The following is a 14,972-nucleotide window of genomic DNA, read 5'->3' as shown; positions in this document are numbered from 1 at the left end:
CTTCTCTTTAGAGCTTCACAGCAGAAGCTGATTATAAATAATGCCATTAATAGTTCATTAGAAACTTGGTTTTATGTTTTCTGCCTAACAAACTGTATGCCTATTTGCAGTTTCTTATTTCCGGCTTTTTTCAGATAACTGGCATGTTACAAGTCACCAAGAGTTTATACTTTCATCAAGATAAACACACCTTAGTTGCTTAGCATACTAATGTCACATATAAATTAAGTAATAATCGACTATACCTAAATGTTAATTGACAACTTTTTAAACCCTCAAATTTTTAACTACAAAGCAAAATGTGAGAGCAGAGTGCTTATAAATATCAAAAATAAACCACAAAGTATTACCAACATGACTGCCTAAACATGCATGACCAGAGAAAAGCCTCACTCTACAAAAAGAACTACACTCAACTAAGGAATGCAGAAAGCCAGAGAAAATCTCCCTTAGGGAAGAGCACACCAATTGGCTACCTCAAAGGAAATGGTCATCCGTTAGTACTGGACAGGTTCAATTCATGTAATTAAGATTATATATATATACATACATACATATATATGTATGTATGTGTGTGTTTATGTAACAATAAGAATTTTTAATAGTGACCATGAATTTGAAAGATGTTCTACTGAACCCCATACAGTCATCAAGTACTCTGTCTTCCCTAACAACTCACATCAGCACAGCTTAATACACTACAATAGTCATCAATACATTTTAGAAATTACTAATAATTATAATTCTTGAGGGATTGTTTTTCATAGAGACTTATGCTGTGGGATGATGTTCCGTATGCTGTGAATATGTGGTGCTGTGGTTGGTTGATAAATAAAATGCTGATTGGCCAGTAGGCAGACAAAAAGTATAGGCAAGGCAAGCAGACAAGAATAATTCTGGGAAGAAGAAGGGTTGAGTCAGGAGTCACCAGCCAGAGCAAGCATGATGACAAGGCGGAACTGAGGAAAGGTACCAAGCCACAATGACTAAACATAAATAAAAATTATGGATTAAGTTAAGAGATAGTCAGTAATAAGCCTGAGCTAATGGCCAAGCAGTTATAATTAATATAAGCTTCTGAGAGATTATTTTATAAGTGAGTATGGGACTGTGGGGGCCTGGCAGGACTGGAGAAACCTTCCAACTACAAATGGCCCCTAACAATGGTACCAAGATGTGGTGGCAAAGAGTTTCCACCTAAACCTGAGAAAACTTATAAGAGATTCTAAAACAGAGCTAAAAACAGCTTCCTAATTTTGTCTTAGGCAAGTCATGTGCTACGCCATGGTGGATACCTACCAATGTACACAGAGGTTTCTCCAAGCTGTGCAGTGTACTGCATAGCAGATTTAGCTTTTGCTAGTACAGACAAAAAAAAAGAGGTTTCTGGGCTACATGCTGCTTTGATAGAAGCATAGACCCACTGCCTCCCAGAGTCAGTGGAGAGCATGATTCCCAGAGCAGGTGGTGAATTATCTCCACCATGTTAAAAAGCTAAGATGGGCAGTGTCAGCAGCTGCCTCTTCTGTCTGCACTCTGCAGTTTAAAACAATAGATTCACAATATAAAATTAAGCCACATAAAGATGGAAATCACATACAAAGTCTGGATTATATTTTCTTTGGGAGTTTTAACTGGAGAGGGACATTTGATTATAAAGGCTGCTGAATTAAACCAGTATGTATATTTTAAAGGCATCTTGACTTCATAATTTGTGTCTAAGGATATGTTGCTTTGGGAAAGAGGTTCTACTTTTGTTCCACAGAAAATGAGAACCAATGAATTGTTTCCAATCTAAGATGGCTTGATCAAGGAAGACCCCCTGAGAGGTCTCCAGATGTTTCAACATCTAAATCAGCTTCAAGGCAACTGGTTCAGACAAGGCAACCTCACAGACTATTCCATTCAGGACTTGACCATAATCTTAATTTTCTCAGGATCCCTATAAGATTGCCAGAGCCCTCAACAAACAGGAAGTAGTATGAGAAGCTATACCCAAATTCCCAAAATATTGTTTATAAATGTTTATTTTTATTCAAAGAAGGTTGATTATAAATGAAATCTCTTTCTAAAAAAAGAAAAGGGGATAGTATAAATGATAGGATAAAAAGGGAGATAATTGAATCTACTTTTGAAGGGTAACAACTTGTTTAAAATGTTTTACATTTGTACAGATTTTTGTTTATTGAAACAAATATAAAGTTAATTTTGTTATACTGTATGTATATTTCTACTCTTGTTTAAGGTATTATGTTTTACAGCTCATTTAAAATTGTAATATATAATTAAGAAATACAGATTAATAGTCATCTAGGATAATCAAACTTATAGTCATGTTAGTTAAGGTTTTTAGGCATATAAACATATATTTCAATTAGGTGGGTAAGCTTCAAACACTTCAAAGACTTACAGAATATGACATTTAAAATGTTTTAAAACCTTAGGCTTTCTGGACAATGAGACATGTCTGCTCCTGGCAGCACCTATTTACTTCACAGAGGAGGAAGGACATGGAAGACACTCCATACGGAGTTTATCTTCTTCTTGGCAAAAATAGCCATTTGAGCAAGAAACTGCTCTTGCCTGTACTGCTGATAATATGTTATATAAACTGGACATGCAAGACCCATAGGACAATGAGCACTGAATTGCCAAAATGGGATGAAATGGTTCTTCAGGTTCCTGCTGCCCAGAGGAGACTGCCAGATATTCTCTGGGACACAGAGAGAAGTGAATGACAGACTCTAGGCCTGTGGGCTGAAGATGGATGCCCCAACATTGTAGAGGAAATTTGGATGACTGCCCAGGCAGGTAGCTGTCTCTGTCATTTCCAGAATTTTAGAAGTGCATTTCCTGTTTACTTAGGTAATATTATATCCTTCTGGAGTCTTTGATATAGTTGAAGACTAGGTAGTTATAATTATAATTTTCCTTGGTTATGATATAAGATAAATTAGATATGAAACCTTAGACTCACAAATATAGGGTAGAATATTTTCTTTAAATTTGCCAAATATGAATAGGCTAGATAATGTAACTAATTCTTGCTTGGTAACTGCTTTGTGATATCTAATTTTACTATGTTAAAGTTAAAAACCTTCCTTTTTGGTTAGACAGAAAAGGGGAGGTGCTGTGGGATGTTCTGTATGCTGTGAATATGTGTTGCTCTGATTGGTTAATAAATAAAACACTGATTGGCCAGTAATCAGGCAGGAAGTACAGGCAGGGTGAGCAGACAAGGAGAATTCTGGGAAGAGGAAGGGCTGAGTCAGGAGTCATCAGCCAGACACAGAGGAAACAAGATGACAAGGCAGCACTGAGAAAAGCTACCAAGCCACCTGGCTAAACATAGATGAGAATTATGGGGTAAGTGAAGTGTGAGAGCTAGTCAGTAATAATCCTGAGCTAATGGCCATACAGTTATAATTAATATAAGCTTCTGAGTGATTATTTTGTAAGTGGGCCACAGGACTGTGGGAGCCTGGCATGACCAGAGAAACCTTCCTACTACAGACCTATGCATCATTGCTTCATATACTCTATCCTAATCAACACCATAAAACAAAAGCTGAACCTATATGTCACAAAAAAAGGACTTAAAAAATCAAAACTGGGTCTGAGTGTTCCAAAAGCTCCCAATCTCAACTGTCCTCAAACATTCATTGTTTAGGGAGTTAAGACTTCAGGGACTCTCTTAGAAATGATAACAGAATGTGTAAAGGCAGAGAGACTACCTGGAGGACAATTTCTTTACTGATTTATTGGGAGATACATGTGCATGTGCATTTAAAGATGAATTTCAAAGAGCACTGTTCTAAGAGGTAGACTGCCCAGACAGTACAACAAAATCAGTGCATGTAACACAAACACTTTTTTTAAATATCTGGAATGATGCTAAGCATATAATTAATATCTTTAGCAATCTTTTTAAACTTTGTTTTTATGTTGTTATAAAGCTTGAAACAGGGTGTTAACAAAATAGTCCTTTATATGTTTCTAGATATTCAATGCATAGCTTTAGGAATACTTACATTCTAGAAACATAAGAATCTTCCATGAATAATTACAAGGAAATTTTAAACATAACATTATAGGTTCTGGATGAGTAATTAATTGGCATATTATTTTTAATCCATTGGCCATGAGACGGTGTCTTGTTATGTAATGTAGGGTCCATTCATCCCTCATCCTCCCAATGATAGATTTCTGTCATCTACAACCATGTCCAACTATCATTAATAACTTTTAAAAAATCCATGTTATGTTTTTAAATAGATTGAGGATAATTCGAAGGATATAAAAGTTTAAATTTTCGATGATTTTTTTCTATTGAAAATTTTCTCTTTTGTAGAAATGTATTTTAGCCAGCTTTTATACACAGCTTTCTTTAAAAAAAAAACAAAAAAACTTTCCTTATCATCTGTAAATTATATAAAAATCTAGTCATCCCCTAGGTTTATTGCTTCTTTATTAAAAAAAATATTCACTGATTCATTATGCAAGTGTATGTATATGTGTGTTGACATACATGTAATGACTCATGTGTGGAGGTGGTGTTGGTGGTGCTGATGTGCATGTGTGCCTCTTTGTGTGTGTGTGTGTGTGTGTGTGTGTGTGTGTGTGTTCATGTTTCTCTTCTTTTGTTTCTGCTGGTATGAAATTATTTATTTACCTGCATTTTCATTGATGTAGTTACCCTCTCCAGGTTGGAATTTTCCTTCTAGCATCTTCTGTAGAACTAGCTGGATTTGTAGATATTGTTTAAATTTGACTTTATCACAGAATATCTTAAATTCTCCATCTACAATGATTGAAAGTTTTGCTGGGTATAGTAGTCTAAGAGGCTGGCAGCTGTGGTTTCTTATTGTCCACAGTATATTTGCCCAGTATCTTCATGCTTTTAGATTCTTCATTGATAAATCATGTGTTATTCTAATAGATCTGTCTTTATATGTTACTTGACATTTTCCCCTTGTAGCTTTTAATATTCTTTCTTTGTTCTGTATATTTAGTATTTTTGATTATCATGTGGAAAGAGGACTTTATTTTCTGGTCCCTTCTATTTTGTGTTCTGTATGCTTCTTGTACCTCTATAGACATCTCCTTTCTAAGGTTAGGAAATTTTCTTTAGGATATTTGAAAATATTTTGTGGGTCTTTGAGTTGGATTTCTTCTCCTTCCTCTATTCTCATTCTTGTTTTGGTTTTTCATAGTCTACTAGATTTTCTGGTTGTTTTTTTTTTTGTTGTTGTTGTTTTTAGAATATTGTATATTTAACATTTCCTTTGACCTTTGACCAATATATCATTTTTTTCTATCATGTATTAAATGCCTGAGATTCTCTCTCCCATCTCTTGTATTCTGTTGGTGACACTTGCCTTATAGCTCCTGTTCAAATTCTTGAATTTTTCATTTCCTGAATTCCTTCAATTTGATTTTCTTCGTTGCTTCTATTTCTATTTTCAGGTTTTGAACAATGGTACTTGTTTCCTTAAACAGTTTCTTTGTTTTTTTTTTTTCTTTCTTGATTTTCTTTAAGGGATTTATTAATTTCCTCCATTGCTTGATCATGTCTTCCTTGACAGCTTCATGGAATTTATTCATTTCTTCTTTAAGGACCTCTATTATCTTCATATAGTTGGTTTTAAGGTTCTTTTCTTATATTTCAGCTATGTTGGAGTGCTGTGGGATGGTCTGTATGTCAAATTGCTCTGATTGGTCAATAAATAAAACACTGATTGGCCAGTGGCCAGGCAGGAAGTAAGTGGGACAAGGAGAGAGGAGAGTTCTGGGAAGCAGAAGGCTGAGTCAGAGAAACTGCCAGCCGCCACCATGACAAGACGCATGTGAAGACACTGGTAAACCACAAGTCACGTGGCAAGGTATAGATTTATAGAAATGGATTAATTTAAGATATAAGAACAGTTAGCAAGAAGCCTGCCATGGCCATACAGTTTGTAAGCAATATAAGTCTCTGTGTTTACTTGGTTGGGTCTGAGCGGCTGTGGGACTGGTGGGTGACAAAGACTTGTCCTGACTTCGGGCAAAGCAGGAAAACTCTAGCTACATTGGAGTATTCAGGGCCTGGTATGGTAAGATAGCTGGGCCACAGTCGAGACATATTACCCTGGTTTACATGATGAAAAGGCTTTGATCTACTCCTTCTACTGAGTAAAGTAAACAGAGACAGAAAGGAAATAAATATTATATAATTATAGTTTCTCTATTCTACTTCAGTGTGTGAAGATGGTAAGATAAACTCCTGACTTGGCTATGGTAACTTTAGAATATCTTCCCCTCTAATAATTATTTCTATCAAAGGCTTAACAGACTGTAGAAATATATAGCTCAGTGATGGAATGCATGCTTGGCATGCTGGAAGCTGTCAGGTCCATCCCCAGAACTGAAATCTCAGGTATTTGCTAAGAAAAGGCATAAAGATTATGAACTCAAGAGCAGCTGGAGATAGATAGTAAATTCATGGAAAATTTTATGAGACTCTGTCTGAGAAAATTTTAAAAGTATGGAAAAGATTGGTAGGATGGAGATTTCCTTCAGAGATGGAATTGTGCAGTTCTTGCCTGGCATGTGTCAGACCTCTAATTTTAATCTTAATGTCTTTGTTGGGGTTTCTTTTGCTGTGAAAAGACACCATGACCACAACTCTTATAAAGCAAAATATTTATATGGGGCTGCCTTAAAGTTTCAGAAGTTTAGTCCATTATCTTCATGGCAGGACCTGGTGGTGAGCAGGCAGACATGGTGCTGGAGAAGTAGCTGAGACTCCTACATTGTGTGCAGGTAACAGGAAATGGTATGAGACACTGGGCATGACTTGAGCATGTATGAGACTTCTAAGCCCAAGCTCGAAGTGACGTATATCCTCCATGAAAGCCACACCTACTCCAACTAGGCCACACCTCCTAATATTGCCACTCTATTTTGGGAATATTTTCTTTCAATCCACCACACTTAATATTGCCTATATACATATAAACAGCTGTATAGCCTGGTATCACAGTTAGTAAGAAGTACATCTGTGATCTCTCAATACATTTGGTAATCTAGCCAATCCACAGTTTCAGATTAAAGTTCTTTACACTGTAGACTATTTCTAGCTCCATTTCATGAGACACAGAAGCATAATATTGGTACTTCTGTTGGATGTGGCTGCCTAGGCAACCATTAACCTCCCAGATTTATGAGTAGTGATTCCTGTGAGCAAGTTTAATGTTCAGTAATTATATTTAAATGCCAGCACATACAAGGTGTAAAGTGTAGTTTTATTTATCCCCAAATTCCTCTTACATATTAACAAAGTGTTTGTTCAAGCTAGTCTTGTGTAATAGGCTTAATCAATTCAGTTGGGGATAAATGAATTGCACAGCTAAAAATAAGACTTACCCACCGGTGCATTTAAAAGCCTGCTATCTCTTACTGCAGAACAGATAGAGGTGGGACTTCTGGAAAGAAGCCCCCGGGGACAGGTCAAAGCAATTTCTCTGGAGAGCAATGGGGCAGAATGTCTTTAGAGTGATTTAACATAAATGGTGAATTGGTGGATTAGGAGAGGGAAAGTATAACAGCCTCACCTGGAGACACAAAGAGAGACTTGTCCCCCAAGGAAGTCTAGGAAGTAGAGTAAAGGAATGTGGAGAAGATGGCATGGTAAACTGCCTGAGCTGGGATGCAGCATTAGCTAGACAGTGACAGGGATGTTGGAACCTGCAAAGTTCAAATAGGATCTGCTACTGTGGTTTCAAAGTTCCTAGGTTTTTCCAAATTTCTGCTCTCTCACCTGTACCCTAAGCTCTGGGTAAGCTGGGTAGACATGATGTCCTATTCCTACTAATGCACCTTTGTTTCATCTCTTGGGTACTCAACTCATTAGGTTCATGATAATTTAGAGTTGTTCTCTGGGCTACGACAAGCCCTTCCAATACATGATCTTTTGGGCATTGTGCTCTGGTTAAGGAAGGATATGAGTCTTTGAGGTAAGAGACTTGGGTCCTTTTTTTAAGCAGTTGTGCTTTCTTCAGAGAGTTGTTAACACATTTAAGGCGGACATTACAAAAATGTAAAATGAAGAAAAACTACCTTGCCTTACAATGTTACTAAGACTAATATATAAAAAAAAGAAAATTTGTACAGTATTTAGACTGAAATCTGCTGCTATAATCAGCACTTAAGCATTAGGAATTTTATATCCAACTTTATGCTTTTACTAATTGACTTTTGTCGTTTTTAAAACATTTCAAACATGGTTCAATACCCTCATTAATTAATTTATTACTATAGTTTGAGTAGCTGTGCCTGCTGCAATGACTACTCTTGATTGTCAACTTTAAACTCAAGCAGTTTAGCACACCTGTGAGGGATCTTTTCCTTCACTGAATCTTTTGAGGCAAGAAGATAAACCTTATCCTGGGCCTACATAAAGGATGGAAGAAGGAAGGTTCACTCTGTCTGAAAAGTCCATTCCTTTGTTGGCCTACCTCTTCAGAATTCTGGAATATACTGAAGAGTAGTTGAGACATCCAGCCTGCCAGAATGAATAACTACTGGATTCATGGACTTACTTTTGGTAGACAGCCAATGTTGAACTAGCTGGACCACAGTGTGTAAGCCAGTCTAATAGATCCCTATATTATATTAATCCTATCAGTTCTGTTCCACTAGAGAACCTTGACTAATATACCTGCTGAAGTCCTTCTAGGGGACTGACCTTTGTTCTTCTTTCCATTTATTTTCATCTATTTTCCTTTTTTTTTTCCATAGATTTTTGCTATTTGAGATAATATCCTTCCCAGAGGGTGGGGTGAGATTATGAGAGGACTCATGTTTTCTTCCTCGTCAGGAGTTGAAGTATCTCCATGATTCCTAAGTACAAGGTAGACATAATCATATCACCTGGGTGAGTGGTAGGGTTTTGGTGTAATGCTTAGGAACAGACAACTAAATAACATTTGACTTTATCTTCTGTAGCCTAGACTGAGGGATGAGTTATGATTCTGGTTGATGGAACACCACATAGGGACCAACTGGAGGACAAATTCACTGTTGTCCTGAAGAAAGTGGGCATTATGTGAGACCAGTGTTGCTCAGTACACAGGAATCCCAGAGGCCCAGCTTATTACTGCTGGGTGTGATCAGGGAATTACTCATTTTCATCTGGATATAGACCCTTAGTAGAGCTCAAACATTTTTCTCAAATTCAGAGTAGGGCAGGGTCCATGCAGAGGAAGTGAGAGAAGAAGCAGTGTCCTCAGATTTAGGCCAATTTTTAGATGTTGGCACTGCTAACACTAATTTATGTTAAAGGAGAGTAGGATATCAGAGTCTGTGGCACAGGATAGGTGAGTGTAGAAGTTTCCAAAGTGTAGGAAAATGAAGAGTCAGTAAATATACAGAGCTCACAGGGCTAGTGTGAAGGACCAAGAGAGTCATGTTTATGACCTATGCCTTTTAATTGCAGAATAGAAGTATGGGTGTAGCTGAAACACTGAGTGATTATGTTTGTCCACCATGGTGGTGGAATTGATATGTGCTAGAAGGTTCTATTTCAAGGAAGCTACTTTCCCATGGGTTGTTAAGCCAATACTTGGTTTCTTAAGCAGAGCTATGGGGAAAATGCCTTTAAGTCTTCATAATTAGCTCCCCCTTTGCACTCTTATTTAATGAAGAAGTTGCTGGTTTCTCAAGAAGAAGACAGTCCTGGATAATTTTTTTCTACATTCTTTGGCACCTGTTCCGTTCTGGTTGCTCTTCTAGTCACAAGAAATCTTCAGAGTTCTCAGGGCTGGCCATGCTGTTCTTTTGGGCTCCTCTGCAGGGATGCCCCTAGCCTGGCCTAAACTCTTTCTCTGTATATTCAGCTCCTACACCAAGGCTCTATGGCTTTGGTATGCTCTATCATCAGAGATGATATACTGTCTTAGTTAGGGTGTCTATTGCTATGAAATGACACCATGACCACCGTAACTTTTATAAAGAAAAACATTTAACTGAGGTGGCAGTTTGCAGTTTCAGAGGATAAGTCCATTATCATCATGGTGGGACATAGTGGCCTGCAAGCAGACATGGTGCTGGAGAGGAAGCTTAGAATATTACATGTTACAGGCAACAGGAAGTGGTCTGACTGTTACACTGAATGAAGCTGGGGCAAAGGAGACCTCAAATCCCACCCCTACAATGACATAGTTTCTCCAACAAGATTACAACTTCTCCAACAAGGCTGTACCTCCAAATAGTGCCACTTCCTATAAGATAATTGGGACCAATTACATTCAAACTACCAGTGTCCAAGGTAGAATTCTAGAAATGCAGCCACCTCAGCAGTGGAGGCTGGCAGGCAGTTGCATGTCAGAGAAGGATGGTGGTTTGAAGAAATGGTAAGAAAACCCAGAGTTTTCAAATAAAGCACGTGGCAGCCATTAATAACTAGACGTTCTGCAGCAAACACCTGGGAATGGTACTTAGCACGCTTACTGTGGTTTTATATCTAGAAAGCAAGGTCATACATTTCAAACAGAATTTCAGCATCTCCAACAGGCTAGGCTTGGTCATCATAGTAATAGACTAATTGAAGAGGCAAGGGTTGGTGGAATAGGAAAATGAGGGATTGAACCATAGAAAAATGTATAAATATTTACCATATATACACCAAGATCATCATCCTCTTATCCTTGTTTTAGGTTTAAATAAAGGGGAAATTGGGGAATGAGGTTAGGTACTATACATAATCCAGCAGATCAAGGGGTTCCAAGGGGTAGTCTTGCCCACCACGGCTTCTGCTTTTGTCAGCCAATAAGGAGAAGTTATCATTTATCCAACTCCAATACCCAGAGAAGATAAGTTTGGACCCCACAGATGGGCTGCTTCAGCGTGTAGCCTTGGCATCATATTTATTTTCATTTTGGGGCTGATTGTTTTGCCTGAGAACCCTCACTGTTACAGGAATCTGAACCTACTGAAGATTTGAGATAAAGACCTTGTGTCTTCTTCACATGTGCCTGTGCAGAGTCAAGCTGGAATCTGACCCAAGGAGACAGATGACGAGTCAGGTCTTTAATCTTTGATCTTGTATAACTTTTAATATGTTCACCAATTAGTAATTCCACAATTATTCTGCAAAAGCATATTTTTAGAAGAAAACGGTTTTACGTTTTAATTTGTTACTTTAAATTGTAATCCAGTAACTCTTGTTTAAGAACAATTAACATGAAATGCTTTGCCCATTTCACCATTCTGAAATGAGACACTCTTTCAATATTTGCAGTGTAGAATTATATATAATGTGAAAGAGTTATTATTAGTCTCAAATCAAATAGACAAAGAGTTCTCTGTTTATCTTATTTTGCTCATTATAAACACTCTTTAGTCTGAATGGCTTTGTTCCCCTTTACTAGGATGCTAAATATTCCATCTCCACAAGTGCTTTGCGGTAAGTCAGTCACCTTACATCTCCTGGGTTTCACTGCAGCACTGTCATAATTCCTTAAAAGCCTAATGAAGCTCAGACATATTCATAAGAGTTTGGAGGAAGTCCCATTGGCATTTCTGTTCCAAATTTTTAAAAAGAAGATGTGTCTTTAGGGCCCAATATCCTGATTCTAATATTACCATTATCTCTCTCTCTGGCCTTCCCCCAGTACCTTGTTCCCTGTGAATTAGGATGAGACACAGAGTCGATAGTGTTGAATGCAGATGGAGTTTATTACATAATAACATGAACCACTGTCAAAGGTCAGAGTGGACAATGACTAAAGGACTGTTATGGAAGACACACTCTCAAAGCATGAGAGTAAGTCAGAGATTATTGTGCAAACCTCCATGTTTAGACACTTACATGCTTCACTACAGTACTTTTTATGTGTATAGATTGCATAATATTATTGTTATCATTTTAAGGATTGATAAACTGAGAAAAATGGTTAGACACAAGTGAAAACAATTACAAAAACTTTCTGTAAAGTTTCTCTTTAAACATGATAGGTTTGCCTTCTGCTTTAGTTCTTCTTTCAAGACACTTATCACTGTTCAAAATCCAAAAAGGCCTGGAGCATGTCCTGGTTTAAGGCACCATCCTCTTTCTTGGTGTATAGCTTGACATATTTTCATTATAATTTTACCACTGCCATGTTTATGACATGCAAAATATTTGTTCCATTTAACTGAAACTCTTGTTTTGAAGGGTCATGAAAATTTTCCGACTCAGTAAGGGAAAAAGTCCTATTAAATACTACAAATACATGGTAACTATGCATGCATTGATTCAAAATCCACTATATATGTAAAGAATATTTCTCCTTAGGATTTAGAAGCCACTTACTCTTATACTCCTCATAGTGCTGGAGTTGCTAATTTTTATTTGATTAAAATTTTCCACATTAACCAAGATGAACATAATATGTTTTCTTTTATATTGTCAACATATTTATTTATTGCCTAGGTATTGATGAGTATACAGACTCAATTATATTAAAAGATTCAGAAAATCTTTACTTTAGAAGCATTTTCATTGTCTTCTAATAAAGACATGAAGATTGTACAAATTGAAGCCATATAAAATCAAATCTAAACCAAGTTGAAGTGCAAAATCTGGTTATCAACTCAAACCAACTTAAAAATGGTTTATGTATATGAATATAACATTAACTTGAGCATAACAGCATCTTAAATGTTAAGTGAATAATTTGCATAATGCATAAATAATTTACCTTACATAATATGTAAAATAATAATAATATATTTAGTTACTTTTAAATGGCTATTTTTTAAATTTTATTCTTTATCTGTATTGGTATTTTACCTGCATGTGTGACTCTGAACTCTGCACATTTCTGGTGCCTGTGAGGCCAGAACAAAAGGTAGGATTCCCAGAAACTGGAATTATAGACAGTTGTGAACTGCCATTTGGTAACTGGGACTTGAACTTGGGTCCTCTGGAAGTACATCCAGTGCTCTCAATCAGTGTGTCATTTCTTCAGCCCCTCAACTTACATTTAAATGAATGTACCAACTTGTTCTTTTTCTGATTTATGACATTGAAATATTCTTTCATTTTGTAATTATGTATTAACTAATTAATTATTAATTAATTAACTTACTTATTTGGAAGTATATAGTTCAATTTGGCCTTGGACTTGCTATCTCCTTGCCTCAGCCTTGCAGGTGCTGGGATTAAAGGCATGTGTCACCATGCAGGTTGATCATAAGATATTTGGCATTCACTTTATTTAATATTTTACTGAGTGTTTAAACTGTGAATTATGTTTTGATGTCTATAGTAAGGCAAAATATGAAACAATTGTCTCATGAGCTTTACATTTTTATGGTATAATCATACATAATATGCTATATTAGCAAAATTCTACATAAGTATGAAGACTCGTTTTAAGAGGCACAGTCCTCAGATTGTCCATTAGATCTCCAGGCTTATTTATTCTTTGCAATAATAAATGTATACACATAGCTAACATTTCCCTGTGTTCTACCCCTTCTATTCCATCCCCGAAACCCATCAATGTACATTCTGTATGTATTTAGCTTATTTTAAAGTATTTGGAAGCTTATATAGCATCTTTCATTCTGTGCCTCACTCATTTCAATAAGTATGATGTCCTCTAGGTTAACCTGTGCTTTTACAGAGGATAAACAGTATTTCATTATAAACTGAACAAAATTATATAATGAGGTATTTTACTGAGTACATAATCTACTACATTTTTATCTGATTGGGTGTTGTTTATATAATTTGGCTATTGTGAATAATTCTTACTATGAGCATGTGAGGTCACTAATCTATTTAAGGAATTACTGGATCCTATAACAGGTTTAGGTTCATTATTTTGAAGAATCCCAATACCATCTTTTGTAACACAATCCATAATATTTTTTATAGAGTATAGATTTTTTCATATGCTTCTTAACCATTTTATTTCCTGTACATGATTTTAGATTTGAGTCTTTAGCAGATAACTAGGAATCAAGTTTTTATTCTCCAGATGTACATGAATATATTGATCCTTTAATCTTTTTAAGATTTCTAGCATTTGGCACTTAAAATATTTAAGTTTTCTTCAGTGAACTATGACTATGCCAGTGACATTTGAAGTCTCCAAAAGGATGATGGGGCCAAACAACAACAATTTCACCAGGACTATGATAACACCATTAAGCTGACAAACACCACCCAAAGACCGTCTTTGGACTACAAATTGCTCAGGACAATTTCAAGGTGGTTAGCTGAGATGGTTCAGCCTCACAGACTACTCTAGCTGGTACTTGAGATAAGCCCTACATTTTCCCATTACATAGACTGGACAACTAATGATACTGCTAGCTGTCCCATGACTTGATAATTATCCCAATTTTATTCAGGTTCCTCTAAAGATGTTGTTGGCCCTAGAGAGCAAGATGTGATTTTTAAGAACTTGATACTCTCATTCCTAAGAGGAGGAGTGGATGTTTTTTGGTTGTTCAGTGGGTTATTGTTGTCATTGTTTAGGGTGATTGGTTACAAGCTGTTATTGGTAATGGTCAGGAAAAAAGTTGAACAAAGGAGATTAGATTCAGGGTTCTTGCTTTGAAAAGAAAAAAAGGGATATATAAATGAAAGCATGAAAGGATATATTGAATCAATTCTGAAAAGGAAAAAAATGGGAATACGAACATGATAAGATAAAAAGGTAGATTATTGAATCTACTTTTAAAGCAAAAAGCAGCTACTAGTTTTAAATAGTTTACATTGATATGCATTTTTGTATATTGATACAAATTTGAGGACATTTTTGTTAGAACATACTATACATATATTTCTACTCTTGTTCAAAGTATCATACCTATACAAATCATTTAAAAATATAGTATAAATTTTTAGTCCTTGAAAGTTATTATTACTAACTATTTAGGATAATAAGGAAATGAAAGTTACTAGTTAGTCACTTACTACAATCAAACATGTAGTCATA

Source organism: Peromyscus leucopus, chromosome 15 (assembly GCF_004664715.2).
Source record: "Peromyscus leucopus breed LL Stock chromosome 15, UCI_PerLeu_2.1, whole genome shotgun sequence".
NCBI classification, from domain to species: Eukaryota; Metazoa; Chordata; class Mammalia; order Rodentia; family Cricetidae; genus Peromyscus; species Peromyscus leucopus.
This window is presented reverse-complemented; position numbering follows the sequence as displayed.